Below are 18,391 nucleotides of genomic sequence, written 5' to 3' on the forward strand. Positions count from 1 at the left end.
CAATCATTGAAGTAGACCTAAAACAAACCCAACATGGCTCAGGGAAATTTGTGGAAGAGGGAGTGGAAAGATTGGGTCATAATACACAGAGACATTGCCTCTTACCAATAACTGATGGCCCACAATGCACGGCCCATATTCCCCAATGAGGAGGGTCCCTGAAGAAGGGCGAGGAGAGTGAGATGCTGACTATGGTACCAACATGACTGAATTCACACTGTGTACATAACTAATGAAAAAAAAAAACTCAGCTTATTTGACTCAAGAATCACCAGGTTTGACTTTACACTTAAGCTATGTATAATCGATCTCAGTCAAAGTTTTACTTAAGTAATTATCTTATGTCTGGTATATTAAGTTCATTTTTTATAGATATATTGATACTTAAGAGATGTTCCCTGTTCAAAATTTGATCTTAAACTCTGCTGTTCTGCTTCCAGTTTGGGGGTAATTGGTACCTGCATAGGTATACAGACTAGCCAAAGTTGTTTTACACAGATGCCAAGTTTTTATACCATCTTGTCTTTTCCTAACATACAATTTCTAGATTAAATCAATTGGCTTAAAATTATTGATAAAATAATTGGCAAAATATTGTTTTCAGGGCTATTAAACTGTTCTTCCTGTACATATAACTGACTAATATTTAAGGGATAAAATGTGTATGCTTTCTATTCTAGATATAGCTTACACTATCACCTGAGAACTGAATTTAAATCCTAATCAGAATGAAATTTAAAACTATTGTGTCCAATTAGAGAGTAATTGGTTCCCCCCCTCCCCCCCCACCATAACAGACATGCCCCTATTTAACCCATTGGCTCATTTGACTGGACTCGCCAAACTTGAGGTTTGCTGTGTTCACTGTTTTCACAACTTCTGTTTCCCATAAGGCTGCATGCAGTGCAGCTTTTCCTAGCTGTCTTTCAGCTGGTCTACCAGGAGAAGGTTTCCAGCTCACCCCAGTTTGATTTTATGGTGACCTTGCAGCCCAGGCATGTGGAATCTTCAGCAATAGGGATTTATCATCTATTTCTTGTGGGAAACCAATAGCCTTGGCAATAGCCTGTAATATTTTGAGGCCATCAAGGACCTCCCTGGCCAACAACTCACTGGAAGATATCCCATCCCTGGCACTGAATTTTTTCTAATAACAGTCTATGGCTTCTGGGTGTGACATTATCCAAAAAAGTAGGTTATCATGTGGCTTATTTGCAATATCCTAAGCTTTGATTAACCCTTCCACCACACTCCTTTTACTCAATCTCTTCCCCTGTCCTCAATTAGGCCATTCCACCTGCAGTAATCTGTCCACCTACTTATATATACAGTACCATCTCCTTAAGACCACCCCTCTCTCCCTCCATTATTGCCCTTTTCTAGCTTACTGGCCTCTGCTACCAATTTTTACTCCAACCCACACACAAGTCTGAACATTTGTAACTAGGATCCTCATATGAGAGAAAACTTGTGAAGTTTGCTTTTCTGGGCCTGAATCACCTCATTTAGTACAATCCAGATCTATCTATTTCCCTGTAATTTTTTTCCAAGGTAGGGTCTCACTCTAGCTCAGGCTGACCTGGAATTCACTATGTAGTCTCAGGGTGGCCTCGAACGTTTGGCAATCCTCCTACCTCTGCCTCCTGAGTGCTGGGATTAAAGGTGTGTGCCACCACACCTGGCTTCCCTGCAAATTTTATAATTTCTTTTTCTTTTTTTTAACCGCTGGATAGAATTCCATTATATAAATGTACCACACCTTCATTATCTGTTCATCAGTTGAGGGACATCTAGGCTGGTTCCATTTCCTAGCTGTTTACAAACAGAGCAGCAATAAACATTCTTGTGCAACTATTTCTAAGGTAGTAAGCACAGGTCCCTACATTTTTAATGCTCTAACCAAGTTTATCCAACAGAGAAATTCCTTAGTAAAATTAATGGCTCTCAGGACCATGTATGAGGCTATGGTAACTGATAAGTCTAAGATTTGACTCAGTTACTAAAACCAGTGGGGAATGAAACAACCTCTGGTGAACAGACCTAAGGGAAGCCATCTTAGGACACTCAACCATCATGATATTCTCAAAAAGCCATAAGAGATTAAAGATTAACAAAAAGCAGTAACTTCAAGCATGAGCGCATGATTCCAGTAAAGACATCTGATGTTAATCTTGCCCTGAGGTCAAGGTGGCCTGGTACTTCATATGAGCTTCATCTGATGTTTGGTCTCACCCTTATCTGGTGCTTACTCTCTCCAAATCTGCTTTTGTAAAACGTGCTTGCTTGCTCCTGCAAAACATAATGGGTGGGGTGTGACTGAAGAGTGAAGGGTAGGTCATTGTAAAGGAATGTGATTTTTGCCTTTACAAACTCACTGTAAAAGTAGGATGAGGCTGTCTCCTCCTTGCTATGAGGGGACAGATGCCAGCCAACTTAATAAAGATTCTCCTTTTTAATTTTATTGGGTTGTCTTCTGTTCATTTCTGAGCTGGGACTTGCTACAAAAAAAGACAAAGGGCTGAGGAATTCAGAAGAGAGCAAGGACCAAGCTAAGGAGGTAACCAACCAACGAATGTATTACCATCAGATGAAGATCCAGGTTGTCTTGTAGGAAAACTGTGACCAAGGGCATTTTTTGGTCAGGGGAATAAGGGTGAGGCAATGTAAATATCTGAAGTTGCATCAATCAGGCTTCTGTCATTCTCCTCCTTCATCTTGACTCCATCTTGGGATTCTTATCCTACCTAACACTACAGAGCCAAGGAAAAGCACCCATGCAACTAGAGATCCCATGTGGAGGGCTTGGGAAAAAGCACAGAACAAAAATAGAAAAGAAAGTCCAAGGAGCTCCTGCCATTTGGGAAACTTTAGGGGATAAATGTACCCATGTGGAAAGTAAGGGCTATGGTGCCCTCCCAGCTGGGCCTGGGCCAAGCCAGCCCAGCCAAGGGAAAAACTCACCTATAGATGGAAGTTCCCAAGTAGTCAGAGAGCCTCCCTCCCCTTGCAAATGTATTTATAACCTTATAGTGGTGGGCTGCCTTCCAGCTCAGGTGAACAAGAGGGGCAGTTGGTGGATTAGGGCTAGGGGCTGTCTCAGGAAGAGGTTAGCCCTGGAACAAGTTCCAGGAGGCTGAACTTGATCAACCACTACATTTAACCCCTATGAAAGACTTCCCTCCCAGGAAGGGTCCTGGTTGTTTGTGGAAACACAGATCTAGGGAACTAGACAAGAGATAAGAAATCAGATCATCTTTGATTTCTAGCAAGTGCAAACTTTACTGCCTTTTTTGACCTTTAGGGGTCTAGTCTCCCTAACTGTACCTCCTTCCACTTCCTCCTCTCATGAGAAGACACTCTAACTGCTGTTAGAGGACATGGGGTGATGATGTCAGATCATGAACTATTTCCTGATGAATGGGTCACAGAGTTGTGGCAATCAGAGAGTCTCTCCCACAGAGGGGAACTATACTAAAGGACCCAAAAGTGTATTGACGGAGTGCAGGAAGATAGTCTTGGAAGAAAATGTTGGGGAGAAAGAATAAAAGTAAGGAGTTAATGAGTAAGTACACAGCAAATGGGTCACCTTTAGGGCTTCCTTCTTGTGGACTTCTAGGCCTTGGGCAGCATTGGAGGGAACCCAGGTAGATGTAGTTGGATGGTTTCAAGACCACGTGAGCTTGAACTTGGATTTTCTTCTAGAACTGTTCATAAATGGTACAGTACTGTTTGACATGGCCTGAATATGTTTCTGTATGGCTTGGAAAACAGATGAGATATTAGCAGAGTTAGCAGGAATATATACAAAACATTTAACTTTGATAGTGGTGAATATGCCATTTTTTGTATAATAGTCTTCCAGAGTGTACCTTTTTTAATTTGTCCTGGGGGTAGCCAGGGTCAAAAGTTGGTGTGTAGAGCCACTGGGTGCCATTAAAGGCTGTACAAATATATTTTTGGTCTCAGGACTTATTTTTAAATGTCCTTGCACAAGTTAGAAGAGATTTACCATTGTTCTCAATATAAGAAAGTCTTCTGAATTAAGCAACCCTTGGTCAGAGTCATCTGTATATATTTTAGATTTGAAAACAAATCTTTTGATATCTGTGGATGTTTTTCTTATTATAGAATTAGAACTATTAGAGATGGGGACAACATGTCTTAAGGCTTTGTTTGTTTCCTCTCTTGGAAAGCTTTTATTGTGTTACTTAATAAGGCCATTTATATATTTGACATATCCCTTTATCTTTGGTTATACATTTCTTTCTGAGTGTTCAAGATGAAGCAGATAGCCAAAATTTAATCAAGGATTAATTTTGAAGATCATTAATGGCTCTCCAAAGGAGACTTTAGGAATGAAGAAGTAGCCCTATAGCTTCTCCGGTACTGGTGGTGTCTCTTAGGATGAGTCAGGGCCATACTGTCCAGGTAGTTTCCCTTCTTTGGGAAACAAGGAGGACTGATTTTTCCTCATTTGTGACTCTCCTGTTTCAGACTGCACACTGATGTTTTGTTTCTGGGTCTCCATATACTCCCTGATCAGAAAGATATGTGACTTACCAGGGGGCCAGTATAGAGGTATCCCTTCATCTCCAGTGGCCTTGTGACTTGGGAGCACAGGCCAAAATATTGGCCTTTTTAGTGCTGATGATTCCAAATGACTTTGGCTTTTACATGTTATTAATACATTTAGAAAGGAAGTTACACCAACCTGGATTTATGTACATATATAGAATATTTTATTATTGAAATAGATCTAGTTGAAGAATGGCACAAGAGCATAAAGCCATTTTGTCCAGCCATTTTAAATTAGTTGTTGTTGCAGTCAGACTCACATTGCTGGCAGAAAACACCTGACCAAGAGCAGCTTGTGGGGGGTGGGGAAGGTTTGATTTGTCTTACAGACTCAAGGGGAAGTTCCATGATGGCAGTAGAAAATGATGACATGAGCAGAGGGTTGACATTACCACCTGACCAACATCAGATGGACAACAGCAATAGGAGAGAATGCCAAACACTGGCAAGGAGACCCTGGCTATAACAGTCATCAGCCTGCAGTGCCTATAGGAGGCATTAGTTCCCAAATTGCCATAAACTAGGGACTTAGCATTGAGAAAACCTAAGTTTATGGGGGACACCTGAATTAAACCACCACAATTGTCCTGTGGCAGCATAGGCCATATCTGAAGCATAGAAAGTAAGCACATCTTATTCTTTAAGTATCTAATAGCTATAAATACAGGCAGAACCCGTTATCAGTCTTGAAAATAATATACATCTAAACCAACTAATCTAACCTAGAAATTGTCAGCAAATGACAAGTAACATAATATAGTAATAGTCTTACTTAGCACCTGTGTTTGAAATGTCTTTGATTAGTCCATATACCTGTGTGGGTACCAATTACCTAGGGAACATTAGAAACAGAACCATAGACTTTGAAATTATTTCTCTCAGATGAGGACCATTTGTTTGAGAATGAAGATGTACACTAAAGCAGGAAATATGTCTTACAAGTTAATTTTGTTATAAGCACTAGATTTGAGATGCCAGAAATGAGACATTTACTTTACATATAATAGAGCAGCAGCATCTGGTCATTGTTGAGCCAAAACAGCTAAGCTGAATATGACCCTTGACAAATCTGTTTTGAAAGAGAAACACTATTTGATAACCAATGTTTTTAGCTGAATGTTGGTTAGCAATTAATCTTGGGTGTAACTAGAAATTTTATTTGTTGTTTTGTTTTCTAAGGTAGGGTCTCACTCTAGCTAGGCAGACCTGGAATTCACTATGCAGCCTCAGGGTGGCCTCAAACTCACAGTGATCCTCCTACTTATGCCTCCCAAGTGCTGGGATTAAAGGCATGTACCACCATGCCTGGCATATAATAAGAATTTTTAACATAAAACAATTTTATATCTTACCCATGACTCAAAATTGATAAAGGTTAGGCAAGCTATCCCAACATATTTTACCTAAAAGGTGAATAAAGGTTATAGCTACTGAAATTAAACCTAAGTGATTAAACCTGGTGATGACTACTTAGTAGAATTAGCATAAATAAAACAGGTGGTTTCAATAGATGGACCCCAATATATTCAGGTTTTTTTTTTTTTATTAGTTTGTAGTTTGCATCTGTAGCCACCTGGCTGGAGGCAGTGTCACTGGGTGGATCTTAAGGTGTGGTGGTGGGTTTCAGATTTCAATCTAAAGATATGCAAAATGTTACTAGCTGGAGTTCCTGAGGTGTGCTATGCTATGTGGCTTTTGGCTTTTGGCTTGTGCTTCTCTCTCTGCTTGGACCTGTGAAGGCAGGCAAGATTTTTCTGCCATTTATGGAACTTCCACTGGATCTGTAAGCTTCAATAATTATACCTTCCTCCACAACCATGCCTGGTCTGAAAGTTCATCCCAGCGAACCTGGAGCTGTCTGCTGCAAGGAGCTATCCTTAAAGTCACAAGGTCTTTAGAAATTAAACACTTATACATGACTCTTTATCTTAAGACTTGGTTTCTCCAATAGTTAAAACCTTGACAAAGAGAGGAAACTAATTTATTTTATTGAGAGCCTGAAAGCCAGTTGTCATAACCCTTAAATCATAACAAATTGGCATCAGTGAGCTGTTAATATGTTGAGCCTTAACCATAATACGTAGTTTATCTACTGGTTAAAACCTTGGCATCAAGTAAATTTTATCCAATTAAATGTTTCAATGAAGGGGCTATTCCCTGAGCAACTTTCATTACCACTGTGATCTCCTGGTGATGTTTATCCTTTTTTCCTTATCTCCCTTTCTGGTCCCTTTTTGTTTCTTGGCTTCCCAATTGTTTTGTTGTTGTTGTTTGTTTGTTTGTTTGCTTGTTTGCTTGTTTGTTTTGATTTTTCGAGGTAGGGTCTCACTTTGGCTCAGACTGACCTGGAATTCACTATGTAATCTCAGGGTGGCCTTGAACTCTTGGCAATCCTTCTACCTCTGCCTCCCGAGTGCTGGGATTAAAGGTGTGCGCCACCACGCCTGACTACTTCCCAATTGTTGCAGTTAGATTCTCATTGCTGCCAGAAAACACTTAACCAAGAACAGATTGTGGGGAAAAGGGGTTTATTTTGGCTTACAGACTTGAGGGGAAGCTCCATGATGGCAGGGGGAAACAATGGCACGAACACAGGGTGGACATCACCTCCTTGCCAACACTGAGTGGACAACAGCAACAGAGAGTGCCAAACACTGGCAAGAAGAAGCTAGCTATAATACCCATAAGCCTGCCCTCAACAATACACTGCCTGCTGGAAGCATTAATTCTAAAATGTCCATCAGCTGGGAACCTAGCATTCAGGACACCTAAGTTTATGGGAAACACCTGAATCAAACCACCACACAAATTATAATAAATAGAAGTTACCACCTGGAGCAACTGTTTTCAGTTCTTATCTGGGTTACTTACCAATTTTTGTAATTTCTTACAAATATCAGGTGTTGACTGTGGTAAAAATTTATCTTTAAGCCGGGCGTGGTGGAGCACGCCTTTAATCCCAGCACTTGGGAGGCAGAGGTAGGAGGATCGCCGAGAGTTCGAGGCCACCCTGAGACTACATAGTGAATTCCAGGTCAGCCTGAGCCAGAGTGAGACCCTAACTCGAAAAAACAAAACAAAACAAAAAAATTTATCTTTAAAAAGAATTTCCTCCTCCTTGGTATCTGGAGTTACATTAATATGTTTTTTAATTGTCTCCTTAAGTCTCTGAAGAAAAGTAATGGGAAATTCCTGTTCTCCCTCTATTATCTAAATGAGACCAGCTTTTAAAGGAGACAGTGCAGACTCTGGGAGTATCATGGAAGCTGACTGTCCCATCTGAAACAAAGTGAAGAAAAGTGAAGGAAGAATCTGTAGTCAGGTCTTAAATCTTCTTGTTGGAGAGGGGACATCCAGCCAGCCAGATTTGGCAGAAGAAATTAGTTATTCTGTTAAAGTAAGGTCTCATTCTAGCCTAGGCTAACCTGAAATTCAGGGTGGCCTCAAACTCATGGCCATCCTCCTATTTCAGCCTCCTGAGTGCTGGGATCAAAGGTGTGCACTAGTAAGTCTGGCTGAATTTTTTTTCCTATTTTCTCCCCATTCAAAACTGGACACATAGAGCAGTCTATGTGTCTCCCAGAGCAAAGAAGATCCAAGATAGGGTATCCATGCTCGCCCACAAGGCCAGCTTCCAAGCTCAGGCTCCTCCAGACCTTTTCTCCAGTCTTCTGCATGTGCATTACATCATAACATATAAGGTTTGCTACTGGTCAGATTAAGCACAAGTGCAGAGATTTCTGCCTTTAGTCCTGTCTTGGTGGCTTAGATGCCCTACTGGGGATGTCCTAGGACCCTTCTCCCTTCTCCCCTTGGTGGGAGCCTGGGATATGGGTCCCCCCACCACCACCACTGGCCTATGAATATTTGCACTGAAGGGTTGTTGTTATCGTTTTGAAGGTAATCTCTGTTTTTATTAGCTTAATTATAGAGATGCTATCCTTTTTTAATATTAGAGGGAGAGAGAGATAGATGAGAAAGATCATTTACTTGATGCCTTTTTATCATATCTATTTCTACACTGATACACATTTTAGCTAAGTCTAATGTTTGTCTTATGTAAGGAGTTTGGGCCCTGATCAAATACCTTGACTCTACTTACCTATTTAACCTTTTATTCTAGTGAGAAATTTCATCTAATAGAGGTGACTTTAGGTATTTAAAAGAGGAGAACTATAAAGAGAACCAAAGTTATATGCAGTTTGTTACTACCTTTTCCTTGTCAAAGGCAATTAGCCATTTTGTCTCAGGATAGGGTCTGGGGGACACATGGCTTAAACTTGCATGGGGTCTGAGACAAAGGGGGGACCATCTCTTTCCCTAGAGTTTCCAGCTAGCCATGACTTTAAATAGTATATAAGCAAGCAAGAGTGAAAGGAAATGGGAGTGGAGAGCTAAGCATCATGACATTCCTTGTCTTATTCTGAAATTGTTTTGTTTTTACCTAGTAAATTTATTTTACCAATTTATAATACATAAGGTGGTAGGGTCTTGTCTATGTAACCTGGTTAGACTTCCAAAGAATATGAATTACATCTGTGCTTATGACTTTGTGACTCACCGATGACAGGACATCATCTGTGTCTAATGTAAGCTGAATTGAGATTAAGTCTGTGTCCCTATATAAAACTTTTAGAGCCTCTTTAAGAGTTTGTAAACAGCTGAAAAAATTCTTAATTTTAGGCATGGTGTTAATCTATGTATCCTGAAAATTAGCTTTTTGTTCCTTATAAAAAAATTCATTTTAGAAAAAAATTGGCCTTTTAGACCTCCTATATACTTTCTACACATGTACACCTTCATCCACATATTTTAACATTCTGATATAAGTTCCACTAAATAAAATGAATTTTTAACAAGCATTCTTTGTCCAACTGTTGCAGTCAGGTTCACATTGCTGGTAAAAATCACCCAACCAAGAGCAGCTTGGGGAAAAAAAGAGGTTTATTTTGGCTTACAGGCTTGAGGAGAAGCTTCATAATAGCAGGGGGAAATGATGGCATGAGCAGAGGGTGGACATCACCCCTGGCCAACATAAGGTGAACAATAGCAACAGGAGAGTGTGCCAAACACTGGCATGGGGAAATTGGCTATAACACCCAAAACCTGCCCCCAACAATACACTGCCTCCAGGAGGCACTAATTCCCAAATCTCCATCAGCTGGGAACCTAGCATTCAGAACACCTAAGTTTATGGGGGACACCTGAATCAAACCACCACCCCAACATTGAAAATTTCCTTCTCAGTTTCTTCAGTCACCTCATATCAACCTATAATTAACCATCTTTCTTATAAGACTATTGGGAGAAACTACACCAAGTTGATTAGTCTTATTATTCATGAACAAAGAAGCAAGTAGTCTAGTTCAAAGTAACTAATAAACCATCTTATTATCAGAAATTTGTAAACAGCCTAACCAGAAAAACTTAGAATTTTCTTATTGTTATAACACCAAAAATCTCCACATTTTAAATTAAGGAAAAATGAAAGTCAGACTTGTCTGATAATACCAGTATATATAGCTATAAATTTTATGTGATCCATTGATTTGAGACATCTCCACCAATAAACTTTATGAAATACATTTTTTTGAGTTATAATCTTCTGAACGAAGGGTTCATAGCTTTCACTGAAAACTAGAGGGAACTAAAGAGTAAATAACTATCCCTAAGGCTAGGAGGCCATAAAAGAAACAACCCCCAAAAGTCCCCTGATTGCTGTTTTCATTGTAGAGATCCTTCACTTCCTTGGTTAGATTTGTTACAAGGTACTTTATTTTATGTTATTTTATTTTTCATTGATAACTTCCATGATTACAGACAATAACCCATGGCAATTCCTTCCCTCCTCCCACTTTCCCCTTTGCAACTCCACTCTCCATCACACATTTTCACCTCTGAATCAGCTGCTCTTTTATTTTGATGTCATCATCTTTTCTTCTTGTGTAGGTAGTATTAGGAACTGTGAGGTCATGGATATCTAGGCCATTTTGTGTCTGGAGGAGCACATTGCAAGGAGTCCTACCCTTCCTTTGGCACTTACATTCTTTCTACCACATCTTCTGCAATGGACCCTGAGCCTTAGAAGATGTGATAGAGATATTTCAGTGCTGAGCATTTCTCTGACACCTCTTCTCAGCACTATGGTGCTTCTGAGTCATCCCAAGGTCACTGCCACATGAAAAGAGAAGCTTCTCTAACCAAAAGTGAGAGTAGTATTAATATATGAGCATGAACATTAAGAGAAGTGCTTACTGGGCAGTTTGGTGAGCATAGTATATACATTGAGCTAGACACCAGCAGACATTATACTCCTAGGGCTCATGTATTCAGGTATGCATTCCCTCCCAGGAAGTGTGCCTCCAGTCCAATTAGAGAGCTTTTGGTTTCCTCCATAACAGATGTGCCACTATTGCACCCATTGGCTCATTTAGCCAGGCTGGCCAAATTTAAGGCTTGCAATATTCACTGTTGAATATCTCAAGTGGTGATTTCTCCCTCTCCCTTTGAGCTGAATTAAGCATAGCTTTTTCCAGCTTTGTGTCAGGTAGTATACATTTAGTAGGATTTCAGCTCAGTTCCAACAGGATTTCTCAGTGACCTTGCAACCCATGTATGTTGAGTCTTTAGCAATAGGGTCTTACCATCTATTCCTGTTGAGAAACCAAGAGCCTCAGAAATGGCCTGTTATGTTTTGGGGGCATCAGGGACCTCCCTGGGTAGCAATGCACTGGAAGATATCCCATCTCTGGCACTGAAAATTTTATAGTAACCATCTATGGCTTCTTTTTTTTGCCCAAAAATGTAGGCTACCATATGACTTATTCATACCCTCTTAGATTTTTATTAGCTCTCCCCCACATTTCCTTTACTTATTCTCTTCCCCTGGCCTCAGTTAGGGCTTTCCACCCCCCATTAATCTGTTCTTCTACTTACATGTATATAATACCATCTGTGTTGATTGAGGTGTTGTCAACTTGATCTGTTTAGTAATTCTCAAAAATACCTTTCGGGTGGGTCTCTGAGATTGCTTCCAGAAAGGATTAACTGAAGGAGGAAGTCCTTCCTCTAGACTGAGTCCTTCCACCAAAGCAGGTGGCCCCTCTCAGATGAGAACTTTATATAAGAAATCTGTGGATGAAAAGAGCCTCCTTCCTTCCACTTGGCTGCTGGAGCTGCTTGCTGCCTTCCAGCATGGATTGAAGATCAGTGTAGCATAAAGACCAGCATCAATTTAAGATGGATTGAAGATAAGCAGCTCCTCAGGAAACCTACAGGCCTTCAGTGCTGGATTGGGAGTGCTAAAGTGTCTAGTCATGTGGACTGAGCAGCTACCAAGTTCTAAGTATTGGGGAAACTGAATCTTAAGGTAAAGGTTCACTTATTAATGTGTAATTTCCCAAGATAAGGATCTCATACTAAAAACACTAAAGTTTAAGCCAGGTGGGGTGATGCACACCTTTAATCCCAGCACTCGGGAGGCAGAGGTAGGAGGATTGCCCATGAGTTTGAGACCACCCTGAGAATAGTGAATTCCAGGTCAAACTTGACTAGAGCAAGACCATACCTCAAAATGACAGACAAAAAAATCACTAAAGTTTTTAACATATCTCCTGTTTTAATTAAACTAAAAACTTAAACTAAAAATAGATTATTAACAGTGCTTTCTTTTTGAAACAGATTTGTAAAAGGTTATAATCAAGCTCATATGTTTTAGTTCAACAAAGACCAAATTCTCCTCTTTTATGTTCCATCAAAAAGGTAAGTAACTGGGATAAAGAGATGGCTTAGCAGTTAAGGCACTTGCCTACAAAGCCAAAAGACCTTTGTTTGATTCCCCAGGAACCACGTAAGCCAGATGCACATGGTGATGCATATGTCTGGAGTTCATTTGCAGTGGCTTCAGATCCTGGAGTGACCATTCTCTTTCTCTCTGCCTGTTTCTCTCTTCCTCTCTCTCAAATAAGTAAAATATAAAATATTTTTAAAAGGCAAATAACTGTCTCATTTCTGATAACTCAAGTTCATTGCTCATAAGTACATTAACTGTTAAGACATATTACCTATCTCAGGGTACAGCCCCTTGCTCAAACAATGGTCTTTATCTAAAATAAATGATTTCAAACTCTAGGGCCATGCTTCCAACATTGCTGGGTAATTGGTACCCACACAGGTATCTAAATTAATCAAATTTATGTTACCAAATACAAATGCCAAAAACATATGCTGTCGTACTTGACTTGCTCTTATAACTTATACTTATACTTATAACTGTTAGAGACTTAAAGAATAAGATGTGCCTACCTTCTAAGAAGCTGTTTCTCTGTATTTCTCTCACCTTGTTTACATAGTTCAAACAATTCTCTACAGTAAGGTTGTAAATTTATTTATAGTACCATACCTTATATTATGATAGACTAAAATTTAAAGGCCCCTAGCCCAAAGTTACATCTTATACTGTAATAAACTTTTATTCTGTTCCCTGTGTGGGGACTGAGGAATCAGGCTTTTGTATAGTATCCTGACTGGCCCCCAGGTACTAACATCCCTATTCCTTTGAGTCAGAGGGTGCAATGACCACTGTGGGAGCCCTAGGCCTCTTGCCTCTGGCAATCCATATTTCTGAAACCTAGTTCCCAAATCCATGATTTTCATGTGCTGAAGAATACATGAAAGTAGAGTAAGCAGGCCAGAGCTCCCAGTTCCCCAGGTAATTTTGATGTACCTGTAACCTCCACAATATGTGCATCTGTGGTTATAACCCCATTATACACCAGTATAACAATCTGGTTCACATTTAAAACACAACACCCTTTGAAGATCCTACAAGGACAAAAACTTTCTTCCTCCTCAATAGAATAAAGTGTCTCCCCAAAATGGATAGACCACAATGCAAAAAAGCCAACTAAAGTCAGAAAACTGAGAGATCTCCACCAACAATACCTAGTCCCACCATGAAAACCTCCAGTGAAATCATAGATAAATTAACAGATATTAAATCCCAACATGAAAACACAACAAACAATGAGAGGGTCAAAAGAACTGCTGAACTGGAAGCAAACCATCAAAAAACCAACAATTGTACCAATGAAATTGAGCAGAATCTTCTCTTAGAGCATTCACCTATTGACAATAGCCTTAACTTGATTGCAGAAAATGTCAGAACCCTCAAAAGAGACATTAATGAGTTGAAGGTGAGTCAACAAATGGAAGATCTCAATAACAAGTTCATTAAGCTTAATTAAAACTTGATCAAATGTAAGAATTAATTCCAGGAACATCAAGAAAGTAGAACTCAAACTGAAATCATACTCACAAAAAGACATGGATATGATGAAAAATAATGCAACAGAAAATTAAAATCAAACAGAGTTTACAAAAACCTCTCTAGAACCCCTCACCAACAGAGTTATTCATATGGAAGACAACACCTCTGACCTAGAAGATAAGACAGGAGAAACTGATTGAGAGTACAGAAACTTTTCTAAGTTCAAAAAAATCAAGTGAAAAAAAAAAAATCAAGTGAGCAGAAAATGAGGAAACTGTGGGATACCCTAAAATGACCAAACATCTGGATCATGGGTATACCAGAAGGAGAGGAAATTTAGGCCAGAGGCATAGAGAACATATTCAACAAAATTATTGAAGAAAATCTTTCCATTCTCTCAAAAGAGAGGCCCATCCAGACTCAAGAAGCCCACAGAACACCAATCAGACAGAACCAAAGAAGAAACTCTCCAAGACACATGATAGTTTAAACTCTGAAGAATGAAAATAAAGAGTACTAAAAGCATCAAGAGAGAAACCACTCACTACATGCAAAGGCAATTCCATCACAATTACCTCAAATTTCTCAGTGGAAACCCTGAAAGCCAGAAGGGCCTGGAATGGAACACTTCAAAGTCTAAAAAACTATAGCTTCCAACCCAAACTACTCTACCCTGCAAAAGTATTCCTTATAATAGATAGTGAAAGGAAAACTTTCCATGAAAAAAGTCAAATCTATGATTATATGAAGACAAAACCAAACCTATAGAGAATACTTCAGGAAATACTCCAAACAGAAGAATCAAACAGCCACACTCAAGAGCCAATAAGAAGATCACAATAACTAAAATTAAGCCAGGCCCCAAATAGTATAAAACACAAGAAAGCACCTCATGATAGCAGGGATTAATTAGAACATTACAGTAATAGCTTTAAATATTAATGGTCTTAAGTAACCCATCAAAAGACACAAATTATTGGGGTGGATCTGCCATCTTCAAGAAACCCAAGCCTTTAATCCCAGCACTTGGGAGACAGAGGTAGGAGGATTGCCATGAGTTTGAGACCACCTTGAGACTACATAGTGAATTCCAGGTCAGCCTGGGCCAGAGTGAAACCCTACCTCAAAAAAACAAAACAAAGCTGGGCGTGGTGGCGCACGCCTTTAATTCCAGCACTTGGGAGGCAGAAGTAGGAGGATTGCCATGAGTTCAAGGCCACCCTGAGATGACAGAGTTAATTCCAGGTCAGCCTGGACCAGAACCAGAGTGAGACCCTACCTCAAAAAAACAAAAAAAAGAAAAAAAGAAAGAAAGAAACCCACCTAACAAGTAAATACCTCAGTGTAAAAGGATGGAAAATTATATTCCTAGTAAATAGAAATAAAAAGCAGGTGTTGCTATAGTAACATCTGATAAAATCAACTTCAAACCAAAAGTAATCAAAAAATGCAAAGAAGGCCACTTCTTACTCATCAACAAAATGACCCAACATGGAAATATCACAATCATAAATCTATATGTGCCAAACACAGGTGCACCACAGTTTATAAAACAAAACCTACTTGACAAAATAAATAAATAAACACCAACACCATCATAATCAGAGACTTCAATACCCCTCTATCATCAATAGATCTTCCAAGCAGAAAATCAACACGGAAATAATAGAGCTGAACAATACTATAACTCAACTAGATCTAAAGAACATCTACAGAACTTTCCACCCCAACTCTACAGAATACACATTCTTCTCAGCAGCCCATGGAACCTTCTCCAAAATAGACCATATAGAGCTTTCGCTGGTCGCCCCAAGATGGCAGACACAATGAGCCGGTGCAGCGCAGGTTGGCCGTGAGGCGGCAGCCAGGGAGAACGGTCAGCGAGGCCTCCATCTTGGCGGGGGGGGGGGGGGGGGGGGGGGGGGGGGGGGGGGGGGACGGACGGTGAATGAGGAGGACCGCTGCCTTCGCTGCCCTGAAGCTGACCGACAGCGTGTTGCGGAGCTTCCGCGTGGCCAAGGTGTTCCGCGAGAACTCAGACAAGATTAACTGCTTTGACTTCAGCCCCAACGGCGAGACAGTCATCTGGAGCAGCGACAACAATTCCATCGTGCTCTACGACTGCCAGGAGGGCAAACCAAAGAGAACCCTGCACAGTAAAAAATATGGCGTGGATATCACCAGATATACTCACGCAGCCAACACCGTGGCTTACAGCTCTAACAAAACAGATGATACTATTCGCTACTTGTCCTTGCATGACAACAAATACACCCGATACTTTCCTGGACATAGCAAAAGGGTGGTGGCCTGGTCCATGTCACCTGTGGATGACACTTTCATTTCTGGGTCTCTTGATAAGACCATTCGACTCTGGGATCTCTGGTCACCTAACTGCCAGGGTCTCATGCATCTACAGGGCAAGCCGATTTGTTCATTTGATCCAGAAGGTTAATTGTTGCTACAGGTGTCAACTCTGAAATGGTCAAACTTTATGACCTTCATTCTTTTGATAAGGGGCCATTTGCAACCTTTAAGATGCAGTATGACCTGACGTGTGAGTGGACAGGACTTAAGTTCAGCAATGATGGCAAGCTCATACTCATCTCCGCCAATGGCAGCTTCATCTGTCTCATTGATGCATTTAAAGGAGCAGTCATGCACACATTTGGGGGTTATGCTAACAGCAAAGCCGTCACACTGGAGGCCTCATTTACTCCAGACTCTCAATTTATTATGATTGGTTCAGAAGATGGCAAAATCCATGTCTGGAATGGGGAGAGTGGTATCAAAGTAGCTGTGCTGGATGGTAAACACATGGGTCCCATCACCTGTTTGCAGTTCAACCCCAAGTTCATGACCTTTGCCAAAGCATGTTCCAACATGGCCTTCTGGTTGCCCACCATTGATGACTGACCCTAATGCGTGGCTGTTTTTGTACTGTGATGGTAGCCAGCAGGAAAAACTCACAGGGGACTGAAATGATGATGGGATTGGATCACTTGACTGGGCTGAGAACTTCCTTTTACATGGCCTTCCCATGGACGTGCTGCACATCTGCTCAGAAGAACATGACTTTGCTGAGCTTCTTCAGAAGGATTCCTGGGGCTACAGATTCGGTTGGGATTCAGCCTTTCCAGCTGTCACTGCACCAAGTTCCTTCAAGGGGGTGACCAGACTCACAATTAAGTTATGGTGGGGCTTTCAAGGCTCCTTCAATTTTGAATGTATTTGCTGCTGGAGAGCCAGTGAAGTCACCAATTCTGCATATCCTTCTCCCGTACCCCTCCCCCCTCCCACATAATGCATGGGAAGCCACAGTTCTGGTTTTGAGATGCTAGGGCAGCTCAGTGCCCCTTGCCCTCACCCTGCATGTCTTGTTACTCAGTCTCCCTGTGTAATTGTGGCATTATCCCACAATCATCATGTTTCTTAGGTGCCAAACATTTACAGAAAAAAAGTCTTCATATGCATTGGGGTCAGAAAGGGACAGATATACAGGGACTTTGCTTGTGAGGAAGCTTTACCATTAGTCCTGTAAGGGTGTGTGATTTGGGCAAATCTTAAGCTCTGATGTTGGGTAGCAAAAGGCCCAAGAGCCTAAAAAGGGAGGGAAGGGGGTTAGTGGGTAAGTTCCAAGAGCTAAAAGGCTTAGAAGCCTGGTGTGATCCCCCAACATCAAGACAAACCCACACTGTTTGCAGGGGGAGGGTGTGCCTACCAAGCTTGGTTTATTCAAAAGCAAGGTAGGAGCCTATTTTTGTACCTTAGTCGCATCACATTTTCCTGTGGGCCAATATTGTGGAATGGGTTTGGAGTTTACAGTAATGCCTTCCTTCCCTGCCCACAACAAATTGTGTACATAGTCGGCAGATGACACCCCTCTTTCCCAGCTCTCACCCAAGAGCTGGTATTAGGCTTGTGTTATATGTTATATTTAGCCTTTTTATATATTACCCTTGATTTCTGTTGTACTTTAGCACAGTGTGCGTGTCCACTTAAATACATTGTGCAGGCATACGCATATCTTTGTGTATGCATATCTGTCATCTGTAGTTTCTTGGAAGGACAGCTGAAGGAAGGGAATCCTGCAGCCCAGGGAAAAACTGTCTTTGCTAATAGTGTTTGCTGCAAGTGTTAAGTCTTCGCTGTTAACCTTTTCCTTTCAGGAGACTAAGTGAAGCAAAGCTTCTAGTGTTTGCTGTTTCCATGGCAGCTATGTGAGGGTCTTAGGATGAGTCCTGTGTGTTCCTCGAGCACACTTGGGGCCCTTCCTACAGTATTGGTCTCTCTCTTGCCTGATGATGCTCTGTCTGCACCTGTGTATGTGTGACAGTCACTTTTGCATGGCTTCTGTGCCTAGCTTGTGGCATTTGGGGGCAGGGTGCTAGAACCAGTGTTTTCCCTTTGTCTGAAGCTTCATTGCCAATTACATGTCACTGCCCACTTACCTGTGATACCTGCTTTCTAGCTGTTTTTCTTACTTTCTCTTGAGAGGAAGGGGCTCTTGCTAGGCCCAGGTTGGGAAGAGCTGCAGCTGACCCCTGA

At 40.9% G+C, this 18,391-nt stretch overlaps 1 pseudogene; it reads left to right on the forward strand.

The window, feature by feature from the left end:
* Positions 1-15,791: 15,791 nt before the first annotated feature.
* LOC101600943 lies at positions 15,792-16,789 on the forward strand (annotated as a pseudogene).
* The last annotated feature ends 1,602 nt before the right edge of the window (positions 16,790-18,391 follow it).

The sequence above is a fragment of the Jaculus jaculus genome, chromosome 7 (genome assembly GCF_020740685.1).
Source record: "Jaculus jaculus isolate mJacJac1 chromosome 7, mJacJac1.mat.Y.cur, whole genome shotgun sequence".
Lineage (NCBI taxonomy): Eukaryota > Metazoa > Chordata > Mammalia > Rodentia > Dipodidae > Jaculus > Jaculus jaculus.